The sequence below is a fragment of the Eleginops maclovinus genome, chromosome 19 (genome assembly GCF_036324505.1).
Source record: "Eleginops maclovinus isolate JMC-PN-2008 ecotype Puerto Natales chromosome 19, JC_Emac_rtc_rv5, whole genome shotgun sequence".
NCBI lineage: Eukaryota > Metazoa > Chordata > Actinopteri > Perciformes > Eleginopidae > Eleginops > Eleginops maclovinus.
The window spans coordinates 2,516,505-2,532,678 of NC_086367.1; the positions used below are offsets into that span (position 1 = coordinate 2,516,505).

The 16,174-nt window shown below is 40.4% G+C and overlaps 1 protein-coding gene across 1 annotated transcript in view; it reads right to left on the minus strand.

The window, feature by feature from the left end:
• The window catches only part of clmna (calmin a), a 47,351-nt gene that overhangs the window by 19,010 nt on the left and 12,167 nt on the right, over nt 1-16,174 (minus strand).

Consider the following 16,174-nt stretch of genomic DNA (forward strand, 5'->3'; position numbering starts at 1 on the left):
TTACAGTTTAAAATCTCATAGAAAACATTTTTAGTTTTTGCCATTGCCCAAAGAAACCATTGTATGATTATATATACATTATACAAACATATCTTATCAAATCCTTTTGCTGTGAACTTTGAAATAATGCTAAACATAAGGATGCTAATATGTGAAACTAAAAGGCTAAAGATAGCATACACTATTAGGTAGCATGTCATCATGTTGATGTTAGCATTTAGCTCGGGGTGTGTCAGTTGTAAAAGGAATTGTAAAAGTTATGGCACCAGATATCATTAGACATGTTTTATATGCATTACTTCTGTCTCAGCTTGATGACTGTTTCGTTATTTGGGGCTACGATGAAGGATTAAAACTAACTACAAGTAGCTTCTAATAAGGCGGCACAATGTGCATCACCGCTCTCCTACAGACCGAGTTTAACAGACATGCGTGACAGTCTAAGCTGGCTTACTGTCAGGCAGAGATAGTAAACTTTTGATCAGATAGGTGACAATGATAAGCTCATCAATGACATTATGAGAATGGTTATTTTTGCAAAATGCTCAACAGAAATATCAAAGACGATTTGCGACAGAAAGGAGGTTCACATTATCCACTGCATAAACAAATATGATTTAGAAAACAGTCACTTGACGAGTCCTAGTCAGCTGCAATTCATTGTTAATTGTGTGGTAAATATTGTTCAGGGAATCTTAACGATCACTTAAAACTTTGGTTAAAGAGGACATATTCTGCTCATTTTCAGGTGTATATCAGTATGTAGTGTCTCTACTTTAAAGAGTCCTCTCCTGCTGATGTTCAGGTGTATATCAGTATGTAGTGTCTCTACTTTAAAGAGTCCTCTCCTGCTGATGTTCAGGTGTATATCAGTATGTAGAGTCTCTACTTTAAAGAGTCCTCTCCTGCTGATGTTCAGGTGTATATCAGTATGTAGTGTCTCTACTTTAAAGAGTCCTCTCCTGCTGATGTTCAGGTGTATATCAGTATGTAGTGTCTCTACTTTAAAGAGTCCTCTCCTGCTGATGTTCAGGTGTATATCAGTATGTAGTGTCTCTACTTTAAAGAGTCCTCTCCTGCTGATGTTCAGGTGTATATCAGTATGTAGTGTCTCTACTTTAAAGAGTCCTCTCCTGCTGATGTTCAGGTGTATATCAGTATGTAGTGTCTCTACTTTAAAGAGTCCTCTCCTGCTGATGTTCAGGTGTATATCAGTATGTAGTGTCTCTACTTTAAAGAGTCCTCTCCTGCTGATGTTCAGGTGTATATCAGTATGTAGTATCTCTACTTTAAAGAGTCCTCTCCTGCTGATGTTCAGGTGTATATCAGTATGTAGTGTCTCTCCTGGGACATGTCTCCATGCTTTAATGTTCAGAAAGCTCTTTGTTTTTCTCATACTGCCTGTGCTGCAGCACCTCTTTTCACCCTCTGTCTGAAACCAGAGCCCAGTCTGCTCTGATTGGTTAGCTGGCCGGATCTGTTGTGATTGGTCAACTGCTTAGATGTCCCGCCCCCTTAGCCTATCAAGTACAATGTGTTGGAGTGCTAGCCAATAGAAGCGCAAGACTTATAGTGATGTTATGATGTTACAGATGTAAACAAAGAAGTCCAATGGAGGCGTTTTGGGGAGAAACTCCCTCTGGAGGGAACACAGGGATTTTGGCCTTTGTAGACCATTTACATGCACACAAACCTATAGAACACACTACAGAAAAGGTATGAACAGCTGCTTTTTGTTATTTTTGTGTTCAGTCTAATATTGGTATAAAGGATGACCATTTTTTGTTCACTTTTTAACTTAATGACATCCAAAGAGCTGTTTATCTCCAGCAGTGGCTCAGTCAGTAGGGGCTTGGACTGGGAATCGTAGGGTCGCCGGTTCAAGTCCCCGAACAGACTTGAAATATGGAAAGTGGACTGCTACGTGGAGAGGTCCCAGGTCACCTCCTAGGCCCTGCTGTGGTGCCCTTGAGCAAGGCACCGGACACCTCCAATCCCCCCTCCCCATTGCTCCCCCTGCGCTGCACAATAGCTGCCCACTGCTCCTAGTACTAGGATGGGTTAAATGCAGAGGACCAATTTCACTGTGTGTGCTCTGCTGTGTGCATGTACAGTGGGGCAAAAAAGTATTTAGTCAGCCACCATTTGTGCAAGTTCTCCCATTTAGAAAGATGAGAGAGGCCTGTAATTTTATCATAGGTATACCTCAACTATGAGAGACAGAATGACAAAACAAAATCCAGGAAATCACATTGTAGGATTTTTAATGAATTAATTTTCAAATGATTGTGGAAAATAAGTATTTGGTCAATAACAAAAGTTCATCTCAATACTTTGATATATACCCTTTGTTGGCAATGACAGAGGTCCAACGTTTTCTGTAAGTCTTCACAAGGTTTCCACACACTGTTGCTGGTATTTTGGCCCATTCCTCCATGCAGATCTCCTCTAAAGCAGTGATGTTTTGGGGCTGTCGCTGGGCAACACGGACTTTCAACTCCCTCCAAAGATTTTCTATGGGGTTGAGATCTGGAGACTGGCTAGGCCACTCCAGGACCTTGAAATGCTTCTTACGAAGCCACTCCTTCGTTGCCCTGGCGGTGTGTTTGGGATCATTGTCATGCTGAAAGACCCAGCCACGCTTCATCTTCAGTGCCCTTGCTGATGGAAGGAGGTTTTCACTCAAAATCTCACGATACATGGCCCCATTCATTCTTTCCTTTACATGGATCAGTCGTCCTGGTCCCTTTGCAGAAAAACAGCCCCAAAGCATGATGTTTCCACCCCCATGCTTCACAGTAGGTATGGTGTTCTTTGGATGCAACTCTGCATTCTTTCTCCTCCAAACACGACGAGTTACCAAAAGTTCGATTTTGGTTTCATCTGACCATATGACATTCTCCCAATCCTCTTCTGGATCATCCAAATGCCCTCTAGCAAACTTCAGACGGGCCTGGACATGTACTGGCTTAAGCAGGGGGACACGTCTGGAACTGCAGGATTTAAGTCCCTGGCGGCGTAGTGTGTTACTGATGGTAGCCTCTGTTACTTTGGTCCCAGCTCTCTGCAGGTCATTCACTAGGTCCCCCCGTGTGGTTCTGGCATTTTTGCTCACGTTCTTGTGATCATTTTGACCCCACGGGGTGAGATCTTGCGTGGAGCCCCAGATCGAGGGAGATTAGCAGTGGTCTTGTATGTCTTCCATTTTCTAATAATTGCTCCCACAGTTGATTTCTTCACACCAAGCTGCTTACCTATTGCAGATTCAGTTTTCCCAGCCTGGTGCAGGTCTACAATTTTGTCTCTGGTCTGCTTTGACAGCTCTTTGGTCTTGGCCATAGTGGAGTTTGGAGTATGACTGTTTGAGGTTGTGGACAGGTGTCTTTTATACTGATAACGAGTTCAAAAAGGTGCCATTAATACAGGTAACGAGTGGAGGACAGAGGAGCCTCTTAAAGAAGAAGTTACAGGTCTGTGAGAGCCAGAAATCTTGCTTGTTTGTAGGTGACCAAATACTTATTTTACAGAGGAATTTACCAATTAATTCATTAAAAATCCTACAATGTGATTTCCTGGATTGTTTTTTCTCATTTTGTCTCTCATAGTTGAGGTATACCTATGATAAAAATTACTTTTTTGCCCCACTGTATGTGACAATAAAGAGGGTTTCATCCTCCGATCTCTATCTTTTTATCTTTGTTTATGTTTGTTGTGATTATCTGGCTAAAATGTGCAAACATGTTTATGAGTGTGTGAGGACCCCAGGAAGAATAGCTAATGCTAATGGGGATCCTCATAAAGATAAAGCCAACGACAGCGCCACAGAGCCTCAGTGCTTGATGGACATTAAACTTCACAACAAACATGTCATGTATAGTTTAAATGGTGGCCATGGGGTTTGTGCAATAGCCTGTCATGTCCATATGTTGTCTGTGTATGTGCAAACTGTGTGAATATCCTAAAGTCTTTTATCGTGTGCAGCATTTATGATTTTTTATCTTTTGTGGAACTGCAGGACGAGTTCAAAACAAATTTCCTTACAAGGATAATAAAGTGTATCGCATTGCATACATATTAAAGGATTAGGACAAATGTAGGTTATTATATTGATACGATTTCAAAGGTAGGGAGAGGACTGCAGCATGTTTAATGTTGACTTCCCCTCCCACACTCCCTGTGCTGCAGACATGTGGGGGGGGGGAGGGGGCGGCAACCAGGGAGGGTGGGAGGACCTCTGAAGGGGTTACCATGGTAGCAAAGTCAGCTGTTATTCATCTTTATGTCCAGTATGTCTCACTGGGGCTACTGCACTACACACACACACACACACACACACCAAGGCTATCGAGCTGTACCCATATTGATCCCCTCTTCCTCCACTGAGCATGGTGGTCAACACAGATAGAGGAGGGGATAATATTGCTCCTCATCATGGGGGGGTTTAGGGTTGCAGTCCAATTGGCCTCTTAGCTGTAGAGCAGTGGCATGATGAGGGCCACTGATTGGTTAATGTGTCCCATCAATGGAGTGTGTCCTGTGGAGCGCTCAGTGACCGGGGAACGCCCCAAATGCAGAGAATCCCCCCACTGATCTCAGACAATGCTGGAATTTAGTTGGTATTCGAGAGGCGTCGCAGAGTCTTTATTGCATGGATCTTTGTGAGAGCAGACACTGGAAGGGTGGGGGGGGGGGGCGAAAGGCTGAAGGGAGATGAGCACAGTAAATGAAGAGCGTGCTCTAGAACATAAGTGAGTCAACCTTCGCTTAAGGAATAGTGTAACCAATTATTGGCTTAAGTATCCAATGATGTAGGGTTCAGTAGACCGGAGTATGATGCAGCTTCTTGTGTGTATCTGCATCTTAATCCCTCTTTGACTTAGCAACAAGAGCAGCACCATTCGTAATAAAAAGTCAGTCAGCATTGTAGACAAAAACCACTGATCAAGAGAAAAACGGCCGTGGATTCCTTCTTAAAATGTATTGATGTCTTTATCGATTCTGTATATTTGTCAGGCTTTTTTCAGAGCAATGGAAGTTACAATATTTCTTCACTGAAAGCCAAAACAACTCTGATATAGAGTGATGCCGTGCCTCCACTTCAATGTTAAGAGACACTATCAGGCAAAGCTAATGAATATGACAAGTTGTCAGGAAGTGACGACAGAGTAAAAGTGAAGCAGCTGGAAACTGTCTGAGCCCTCAGCAGAGGCCCAGCACCAAAGCAAGTTATGAAATACACCTATCACTGCAACTATTGTACAGGGGGGGAGTTTCTCAAAGACACTGGCCCAAGTCCAGCATGGCTCCTATACAAAGCAAACTCCGTCTGTAGTCACACTATCATGATGATTAAGGCTCATTCTTTAAGGTGTAAATACACTGAGAAGCTACAGGACGAACTCCCATCTCAAGCTCCAAAACAGGAAGACCATAGCTTTGCGTTAGTATCTTTTTGTAGGAAAAAGACATTAACATTAATAATACAAATATTTTTGTAAACCCGTTTTATCTTTTTTTAAATCTAACGTTTATGAGCTGCTTGGTTTTTGCAACAGTCCCTGTAGAAATACAGCTCTGCACAATCACACAAGCACGTTTAATGTTTAGAATTTAATTTATTTTGATTTAAAACTGGCTTTGAATTTGATATAATGCCATTAGACCCCACACCTTTACAAGAATGGAAGCGTTGAAGCTATGTTGTGATCCTTACTACCAGTTAAAGAGTGGCATTGCTAATCAATTCAATTCAGACCTTTCTTAACAATGGTAACCAAATAATCATCAAGGATGAATCCCCTGGATAGCATGAATACTCATTTCACAGGAACCCAGAAATATCAACAGTTCCTTTTCATCAACAAAAGAACTTGATACCTGATGATGGTGGCTGACAAAAGGTAAAAAAGACTCATAACATCCAAGACATGTTTTAATGTGAGTGGTCATAAGACACACCTACGATAGGTTAAGGTACCATATGACCAACTTGACAAAAAAAGGCTAACATAATTAAGTAGAAATTGAGATTTTACTGGCTCTAACACCATACCCTCTCTGGGGCCAGAACAGGCCCCTGAAAGTGTGTGTTGGCCACTTGCTTGAAATAAATCACCAGAGCTCACAATATTGCACATTCATAAGGATCCAGTCTGAGGTACCGGAGCGAGTCCGGATACGCTGACCTCATCTTTCATAAAAGAGTGAAACACTCTGAAGCCACCTCAGCACTCAGCACCCCCCCACCCCCTGCCTAACAGAAAGCAGAGCTGTGCTTTGGACCGTACACCTGGAAAGATGACATCAGCTAACGACATTACCTACTGCACATACAGGACTCTTTCAAAGCTACGGACGTTATTTTACAAGTCTGACTCTGCGAGGTGAGTAATTACGTAGGTAGGTGTTTTATTTGTAGGAAAAAATGTCAAGCTTAGAAAAAAAACGTGTGCTGCAGTACAGTAGAGTACACAAAGCATGTTGTTAGGGAGTTAGCGTCACCGTTTGGTCATTGATTCTGAGGCTCTTGTATTGCCTAGTTTGGTGCTTTTTACAAATGTGTGTGTAAGGCTGTATGTGTAAATATAAACATTTATCACTTTTTCCTTGTTTTTGCCCCCAGTTGTGTTGAGCTCAGGGATAATAACAGTAGATTCTTGTATGAAAGCAAAAAGTCTCACGATTTTAGATTTGTATTTAGTTTCCTGTTTTATTTTTACATCTAGTTTCTCCTGGTGTTGTTACTTCCTGGGTCTGATTGCCTCATTGTTGTCACTTGTTGCCCTCGTGTTTCTGCCTCCCTTCCCTAGCTGTGTTTTGCCTTATGATTAGTCCCTGTGTATTTAGTCTTGCTTTGCCTTGTGTTCCTTGTCAGTTTGTCATTGCTTTTCCCGTGATTTGGTTCTCTGTGTCATGCCTTGGATGTCCCTTGTCTGCCCTCCTTGGTCCTCCTGGATCCTTCTGGTTTGTTGTGAAGTATATCTTGTAGCGATGTTTGTGAAGATGATGAAGAAGTCTCCAGAGACACCAGCTTGTATATAATAAGGTTTATTACAAACAGCATAGTATCAGACACCAACACTGGCAATACGAGGTTCCCAGAGCCAATTGTGGAAGTCCCCCCGAACTGTCTTTGTGCATACCATTTATAGGAGAAACATGTATGTGTGCGTCCAAAGTGTGTGTGCTCACGGGAAGTAATCAATAACAATGTATGCCTCACTAAGTGACATGTGTCCGTTCATCTTGGCTCCCTAACGTACTTCGGAGGTTATTATACAACATCCGACTGCCCACCATCTGGCCCCTGAACGACGTCTTCTCTGCACTCTTCATGACCTCAGAGAGTAACTAGCTGTATGTATGAACAGATTTAATACACCACAGTTGTAGTTTTGGTTTTCTACTTTTCCTTTTTGTTTTACTTAACCTGACTCCACAGTTTTGTGTTTTTGAAAAAAGCTTTTTTGTAAATAAAAGCTCACTTTTTGTTCTACTTAGTATCCCTCTTCCTGTTAACCTCCCTGAAACCTGACAAAAAGCATAATTTTCCCCACATTACTCCCATGGTGTGGAACTGAACTGCAGAATATATTGGACTGTATGTAAAACCAACTCTACCAGCTACGACAGTGAAAAACTGCTTACACATAAATGTATTATACAATCAGTAACAACTGACATGGCTCATTTAACTGGAGGAGTGCTTTTAAGCTAACACTTTAAGTTCATTGAGCTGATATTACCTCTTGTGCTTGGCATATTTCCAAAGCAGCAATCTGAAACAATGTTCTCTGTTTGCCAGCTTTCTCTCCATACCCCCCTCCCAAATCTGATAACCCTTTTCCACTGAAATGAGATCAGTTCTTGTTCCGTCTTGTTCCGTGCCAGGGCAAGTTTGGTTTCTAGTTGGTTCTACTTGCGAACCACCAATCAATAGGAGCCCTGTAGGAGCCACGTCATTGAATTCACCTCTAAGCAACACCAGCATGAATATCCCTCACAATAACAACAATGGCGGACTACGAGATGACTCTTGTAATATATGGGTGATGTTAGCCTAGCCACCAAAGCCATTCTGACTCATGAATAACTGGATTTAGAGCCAACCAACTACTACATGATATGAATATGCAGCTTGTGGTTTTAGGTGCCAGCCGAGCCAGCAGTGGGTGCCCGATTCAAACCAATTCTAAGGGCCAAAAGCCGGCTCCGCTGCAGTGGGAACACGAAAAACTGGTTTACAAATGGGCACCAGCTCCCAACCAGCCTATAGCAGAGGAACAACCCCCAAAAGGCGTTAGTTTTCGAGATACCCTTACCTGAGGTACAACAAAGCAAAACCATGTTTTTTTATTTCTTTAATATGTCTAGTTTATGAACTGGATGGTTGTATAAACATATTTTACTGCAAAAGTATATTTTTTGGATAATGTTTGGAACTTTCCCATAACCGAAAATAGAGAAAATGTAGGCTCCTCTGAAGGGGGCCATGTTGGCCTTATCCCATGTATCTCTGGAAATAATGATGAGAATGTCACCAACTGTGCACTAAATGTTCACAGGGAGGCAAAGCATACATTAAAACAAAGATTATATCAGCACCTTTTTCCATTTTTGTTATATTAACACTTAAACACACATGAATCATAGGCGGAAATGGAATAGAAGATTCAAAATGAAAATACTTTTCTGTCATTTCTGTCAAGGATAGTCAAAAAAACTACTTTTATGAGAAGCTTACAGTCTCTGGTACACATCAATTACATTTTTGGGTGATAGAACTCTTTTGTTCCAAACATTAATCCGAAAAAATACTTTTGCAGTAGAATACTATTAATATGAGTCCTGAGTGGAATTTATTACAGAGACCTGCCTCACTATCGGAACTAAGAGCAGCCCTTGATTACATACATCAACTTTTCAAAGCTGGAAGCAAGCCAAGACTTTGCATTGTAAATAAGGGGGGTTGCTATATTAGGAAAGACATTTTGCTCAGCATTAGAGCTGACCTGTCCTACAGACATCACTTTAATTTGGTATTTAGAAATTGGGTTTAGTATGAAAAGTGAAGAAATGCATTTGGATGAGTTCACTAATAGATGATTATAAACAGGTTACAAAACGGATGGGTTTACTTATTTATTACAACATCTGGTCTGTTCTGAGGTTTATTTGAAAAATAGAGGTTAGCACTTAGATAGAGATATGATACCACGCCTTCAAAGAGTCAATACATGGCTGGTGGATATCTGTAGTACAAATGGTAGACTATTGAGAAATGTTTTAAAGAAATGATATCTGTGAATGCTCTCTGCAGTGAGAGGATCAGTCTGCATCACAGAGATCATTTGGGTATTCCGCTGCTTTAAATATAAAAGATGATTTTGAATCTTTAGTATACAACAAATATACCTTTTCCTTAACGCCTGACTTCTGTTGGTGTAAGGTGAATCCTCTCTGAGTGCTTTGATCCTGCTAATTTGCTTGCCATGCAAACAGAGGAGGAGCTCAGTCTACCGGACCACATGGACACGTTCAGCATGACAACTCTTTTATTACATTCCTGGGTGGAGGAGAGGGCACAAAGGGAGTGAGCAAATATAATCAAGGGGCTATTAGATCTGGACGCTATAAATGAACACACAACTATAAAAAAAAAGCTATACAGGCAATGAGTGAGTCATTGGTGGGTTCTGGTGGCGTCAGTGTCTTTGCTTTGTGAATCCCCACCAACGCACACAAGGTAATGGTCTTGCATTGCCTCAGAGGGGGGGTTAATGGATACCCAGCATGCATGTTGTTCAGCATCACTCCTTTAGATCATATTTGCACAGACAAATGTTTCCAGCTTTATCATAAACATTATTTAATGAAGTAGGCTTGTTGAGCTAGGGATCTTATTGAGACACGAGAACAAAACACATTCCTAATCACACTGAAATAATGCCAAACAACCACAATCAACTATTGAAGTGTAAAATAAAAAATACAAATCCAAAGCCCTAAAACTGGATGGGTTACTGTAGTTGAGATTACATTTATTTTCCTGATCCTACTTTTAAATGTATCTGTTTTTTGTTTTATTTTTAAGTTTTTCTCTATATGCGTCATGTCTGTTTTTACTCCCTTTCTTTGTTTGTTTTTCTAAAGCCCACTCTCGAAGGAAATTTCCATAGTGTCCAAACATTGGACACTCACTTTCGTTCTAGTCTGTAATGCCATTGAGCCCAAAAATAATTGTTTGCATTGATATTACATTTTCAAGTCAATCAGTTGCCCAGTACGCACACTTGTATAGCCCTTATTTAAATCGTTAGGGTCTAAAAGTTGTAAATGGGCTAAAAGCTGAATCCAGAGTTATTTGCCCTCTCAGTTCATTGGGCTGAGCCAAGACGGGCGGAGGATCAGAGGCGGGGCTTAAGGAAAAATCTAGTGTGCATGCTCTATGAGCCCAAAACCCCATAGGATCCAGGTACTTTTTGTCCATGCAACACTGAGTAACTTTTCACGGAATAAACTGGTTCTCTTTGCACATCCATTTTCCAACCTGTTTAATGGTCTGTGCTGTTCCTCATCTGCCCTGCAACCACCTGACCTCCTTTACACCTGCACTTCATCCCCATCAGTAGTTCCGATTATTTTTAAAGTCTTGCAGATTTTTATAGTCATTTTCTGGGAGACTTTTAAGTAGTTTTCCATGAAGTTCTGTTCTGTATCTCCTGCCTTGCTTTACCTTGCCTTTCCTGGATTCTGCCTAACAATAAAACGTGTTGATTAAAGGAGCCTGTCTACTGACTTTGGGTGTACACTGCTCAACTTCTCGTTACAAAAACAGGATAGAGGTAGTGTACAGCTTTACATTTTTATCAGTCATCTCAACTGTGATACAGACAATAATGTTCAGTATATAATGTGTCATCAGTGATCAGGTGTACTCTGATACACCGGATTTAGAAGCTGAAGTCATGATGAGGCAGTTCAAATGTTGATAAACCAAAGTCAAAGTGGCTTGAGGTTATCAGCAGGCCAGTTCTCTAAAGATGTCAACAGTGAAACACAAAGATTCTGACAAAGCGCAATCAGACTCCAGACAAACTTCTCCTCTGAGCTGTTGTTGAAGTGCCCTGTTGACATGCAAGGACAGACCCCCTCCATATTTTCACATAGTGACCTGAAGGCATCTTAAGAAGCATTGTGGTGAATAGCATCCATCAAACCTTTTTCTTACGTCTCATCTTATCAACATGAATACAAGGCTAGACTCCAGGTAGCTCAAATTCACACAGTGCATTCATTGATTTTCCTTTGTAAATCAATGAACAACCAGACATGATGGGTCTTTGTGTGAGTCACATAAGCAGGTGGCATTGGTCGACCAATCACATTATATGTATTATATAAATCAATCAGAGCAAGGCTATGCAATGACAAGGGGACAGCTTTGAACAAAGAATGTGACATTACATTATATTAAATGACATTTAATTTTGCTGACACTTTTATCCAAAGCGACTTATAAGTGTAAAAACTATAAAGATTCAAACTCCAAACAACAAGGAAAGTCTTGATGTTTTCTGTTTTTTCATTTTTTTCAAGAACTTCATTGCCAAGGTACAATCGAAACAGATGCGTTTTCAGTTTGAGACGAAAGATAAGTATTGCTGTCCTGATGTCAATGGGGAGTTCATTCCACATGTTTCTGTTTGCAAAAAAATGTGCTTGATTCTAATTGAAGAGTCTTTGTTTTTAGCAATTGTGTTAAATAAGCATAACCCTAAGTCTAGAAATAAGAATCTATTTGAAAAAAAACATATTCTGCTACAGAATTTGAGGCAGTAACAACTTTATTTAATATTTATAAGGAGATCAGCTGAATTAATTCCACAATATAGACACAATATCAGCCTGAAATCCATAACAGCTAGGTTCTTTACTTATGCTTCCAGTGCAGTGTGTAATGACAGGAAGTAAAGAAGACTTTTGTTTGTACCGCAGTGTTCAGCTGACAGGGACTCTGGGGTCTGTGTCCATGGTGCTAATCAGTGGCATGAAGACGTCTTCTTCCTCTCTGATAAAAGAATAAAAGAGAACGACTGCACATGTTCTGGAACCACCCACACAAACCCCGGCTCGCTTTGAACACAGACGCAGGAGATGAGAAGACGGCGAGCGATAGAGGCTTTCTGAAGGTTTCATAATCACACTGGGAGTATGACGGCAGGTCTGTGTTTGGATGTAGCCCCCGGCAGCAGTTAGGATCTGAAATATTCATGCGGCGGCTGTGACGGGGGTATCCCTTCAAACTGCATTGCTGCTGTTACATCACCGCACAGTTCAGGCTCTACCTCCTGCCTTCTGGAACCTTCTTATATCAGATCTATGTAAGCAAATGGAAATGCTTCAGCTCCTGTTATCACACTGTTATCCAAATGTTTAAATGTAATCTTTTTACTAAACCCAGTGGTATCAGATACAATTGAGTGTATAATTCCATCGAGTAGATTTGTTTTTTAATAAATGGAGAATTTTGCATGTGAATATAAATGTAAAATGCAATATCTTCATAGCCATATTCTAACGATTAGACTATTTAGGGAGACTAAGGGTGTAGATGAGGGTCAGTGGTTCATTGATGGTGGTGGTTGATCCCAAGCTCCATAAGTCAACATGTCAAAGTGTCCTTGGGCAAGATACTTTCCAAGAAACTCAACTGTGGCTCAGGGGGTTAATATGCATTTACCAATCCCTACACCTAAAAGTGTCTGTGGTTTGATCTAACCCTAACCCTTAACCCTAACCCTAACCTAGCCCCCAGTCAACATGTCAAAGAGTCCTTGGGCAGGATACTTAACCCCAAAAAGCTCCCGCTGTCATGTCTACAGTATTAAAGTGTATGTAGGTTGCTTTGGATAAAAGTTAAATAAACGTAATGGAATGTAATATGTAATAATATAAGTACATCCAAAATATAGATGATGATTCATTCTAAACAATTACGTTAGTTTAGAAAAATAGAAATACCATAGAAAGACTATACACTTGTTTCTTTTACCTCATACTCAACACAATGTACTGACAGTCCCAACTAAGGGTCACTCCACATGGAATGCAACATGAAGTCATTATCACCAAATGTAGTGTCAAGACATCTCTCTATGCACCCAGTGTTGGTAAAAGGACAGACCAACATTAAAATAATAGACGAGCTGAGACAAGGTCTAATTACATCTACCATCAGCTGACTCAAAGGGTCACACGTGTGTTACAATAACACATGAGGGCTCAGGATGTTCAGTCAATCATTTACAGGAGAGTCATCGACCGGATTCCTGTCCTTCTCACTCAACAAGACACAAGAATATCTGATAAACATATACTAACAGTTTGACACATTTTTCACCCACTTTTCAATTGTTAGAGTACTAACCATAAAGGGCTACACACAAATAATCTTTTAATCTACAACTTAAGAGAAAAGAGTTTGAACATGTTTGTTTTGTCTCTTATGACCCATGACCAACATCATGTTCACCAGTTAAAGATCTCTATAAAGCTATAAGGGAAACATCTTAGTGGCTAATGTTTACAAATCATTGGATGGAATGAAACTGAAAGATAAGATGACAGCCAATCACCATCTGTGCATCTCAGGTTATTCATCCATTACATCACATTCAGCTGACGCCTCTATGCCATTAACACAGTACCTCTGCAGAGGCAGATAACACACTGTTAGTCATTTGTGGTTCAGTGTCTTACCTGAGGACACTTTAACTGCAGGGGTTGGATCCACTGACCCTCCAACTTTTAAACTAACATATGAGCCTTGAGCGAACGCATATTTGAACTTGTACTATATTAGATTGAATTGTCCAGCTTTGTGTTAAATTGTTGTCCTTGAAGCACAAATTAACATGTTATATATAACAGGTTATTAGAACCTCATCATTGGTAGAATAATGTAACACCCAAATATTGGCAAATATTGATTGTTGCTTCCTGTTTGATCATCCGGCTCCTCCTCTTCTGGTTCCTCACACTTCTCACTTCTTTAGTAATGTTCTAGTATTCTAGGGATGCACCAATACCACTAATTTTCAGACAGAGTACATGTACAAGTACTTACATGTGAGTACCGATATGAGTACTTAATAATACCATTACAGTTTGACTTTTCTCCCGTCCTCTTGACAATTTAGCAGAGCTTAAAAACAAGGCTTAGTTGAATACTTGATTCTGATTGGTCGATTTCAACAATTCAGAGGCTATTGATGCTGTTAAACACACCGCTGCTAAGCAGACTAATAACTATCCCTAAGGAGGAGGAGGCTGATCAGGATTTAATCGAGACCTGCTTCTTCGGGTGTTCTTTTTTCAGTAATGGACACCTCGCTACACATTATCCCTTACATAGTTTGCAGCCTGCTCTACTTTTGTCATTGCCTATCCTTAAATATTTCCAAACGGCAGATGTTGCTCCTCCTCCGCCTACCTGCTCAACTGATGAGAGGTTAACGTCACGTTGCAGTAAAGTGGTATCGGTTGAGGTCGGATCGGATCGGAGCGATTACAAGTAGTACATGAAGACAGTATCAGACCGACACTGATATCGGTATCGGTGCATCCATACCATATTCCTATATCTCAGTTCTCATACTGTACTTCACTCAAAGACCCAAGTGTGATTCAAAACAAAACTTCCTCCCCCAAGGCTCAAGGTTCAGGCTAACATTAGCCACTGAGGAGTTGCATCGTAAAATAGCGCAGCGTAACCCAATGATGAAACGCAACATTTTCCCTTTAACATTATCAGTTAGTGTTAGCACTGGTCAACCACGCACTGTCAACTCTAAAACTCTATGTCCTTGTTTTAACATGTCAATAGCATTTACCTGTATGAGGGTGTAATAACAGTGGCACTATAACCTTTTAGAAGGACAACAAAAACATTGAAAATCTGCCAACTAAGTGCTGTTTGCTCAGAGATCCCTTCATTGTTTAGCAGATCAGCAGGTGCACAAGGTTGATTAAATGATGGGTAGGCAACTGCTTCAGTATTGCATAATAGCCTGTGTTACATCACAGCAGTCTGTCAGGGTGGGTTGATGAGAGAATCATGTTATTGCATTCTATTAGAGTGGGCGTGCTGAAAGCCCTTCAGAATATGCAGTCCAGTTCACATAGCAGGTAATACTGTGGGAAACAGGCACTTTCAATTCATCAATTAAAAGTGATTGATAGTCAGGGTGCATGTGCATGTGCTTGTACTGTATGTGACGGGTAAAGGACTTTTCAATTCTATTGGGGGCTCATGAAAGGCAAGGCTGTAATAAATAATTTTTAAAAATAGGACATGATCCCAAACACGAAGATTTATGGTTTAATGGCAACATTTATAACCCTAAGCCTGTGTAACTGTTTCAAAAACAGCAAACAGCAAGAGACTTGGCTAAAGCTGCAGTGTTTGGCCGACCTATATAGTTCTCTCAACTTCCCTCTCAAAATACAAAGACCCAATGTTCCCACAAAACATAAAGTACTCGCTTTTTCACGTGTTGGAGAGAATGCTTGAACAAATCCAAGTCCAAATTAAATGCCAACTCAACCAAATTGTATTTTTGCTCAGAAATCAAGCTCTTTTATATGCTTACATTCAAGAATTCAAGGGTTTTATTGTCATGTGCACAGTAGCTACACAGCAGATATGACAATGTAAATCTTAGGTTCCAAGCAATGCAACATATTATATTAAAGGACATAAGACAAAAAAAATAAAATAAAAATAAGCTAAATTATGCATGGAATGTTGAAAGTGACTACGTAATGCAGGATTCTATGAAAAGGTAAATATAATTAAATATACAACAACAGAATGTAAGGTTAAATATTGTAAAGTGAAATCAATTATTTTTTATGGCCTGAGGAATGAAAACTGTCCCTGAGTCTGGTACATGTGTAGAGATGTTTTTGCCTTAATTTGGTACCAAAGTATGAAAAATGTCCTGCAATTTTATTGGTACGCCAGTATAGAGGCTGCACATACTGGGCATGTGTAGAAATACATGACCCTGATGTCTGATGAGTAAATCTGCTGATGTTAGAAAAACTGTTAGCGAGCTAAGCTAACTAGAGTCCAGTTTCTGAGTGCAGTACAACGCACTTGGGTGCTATA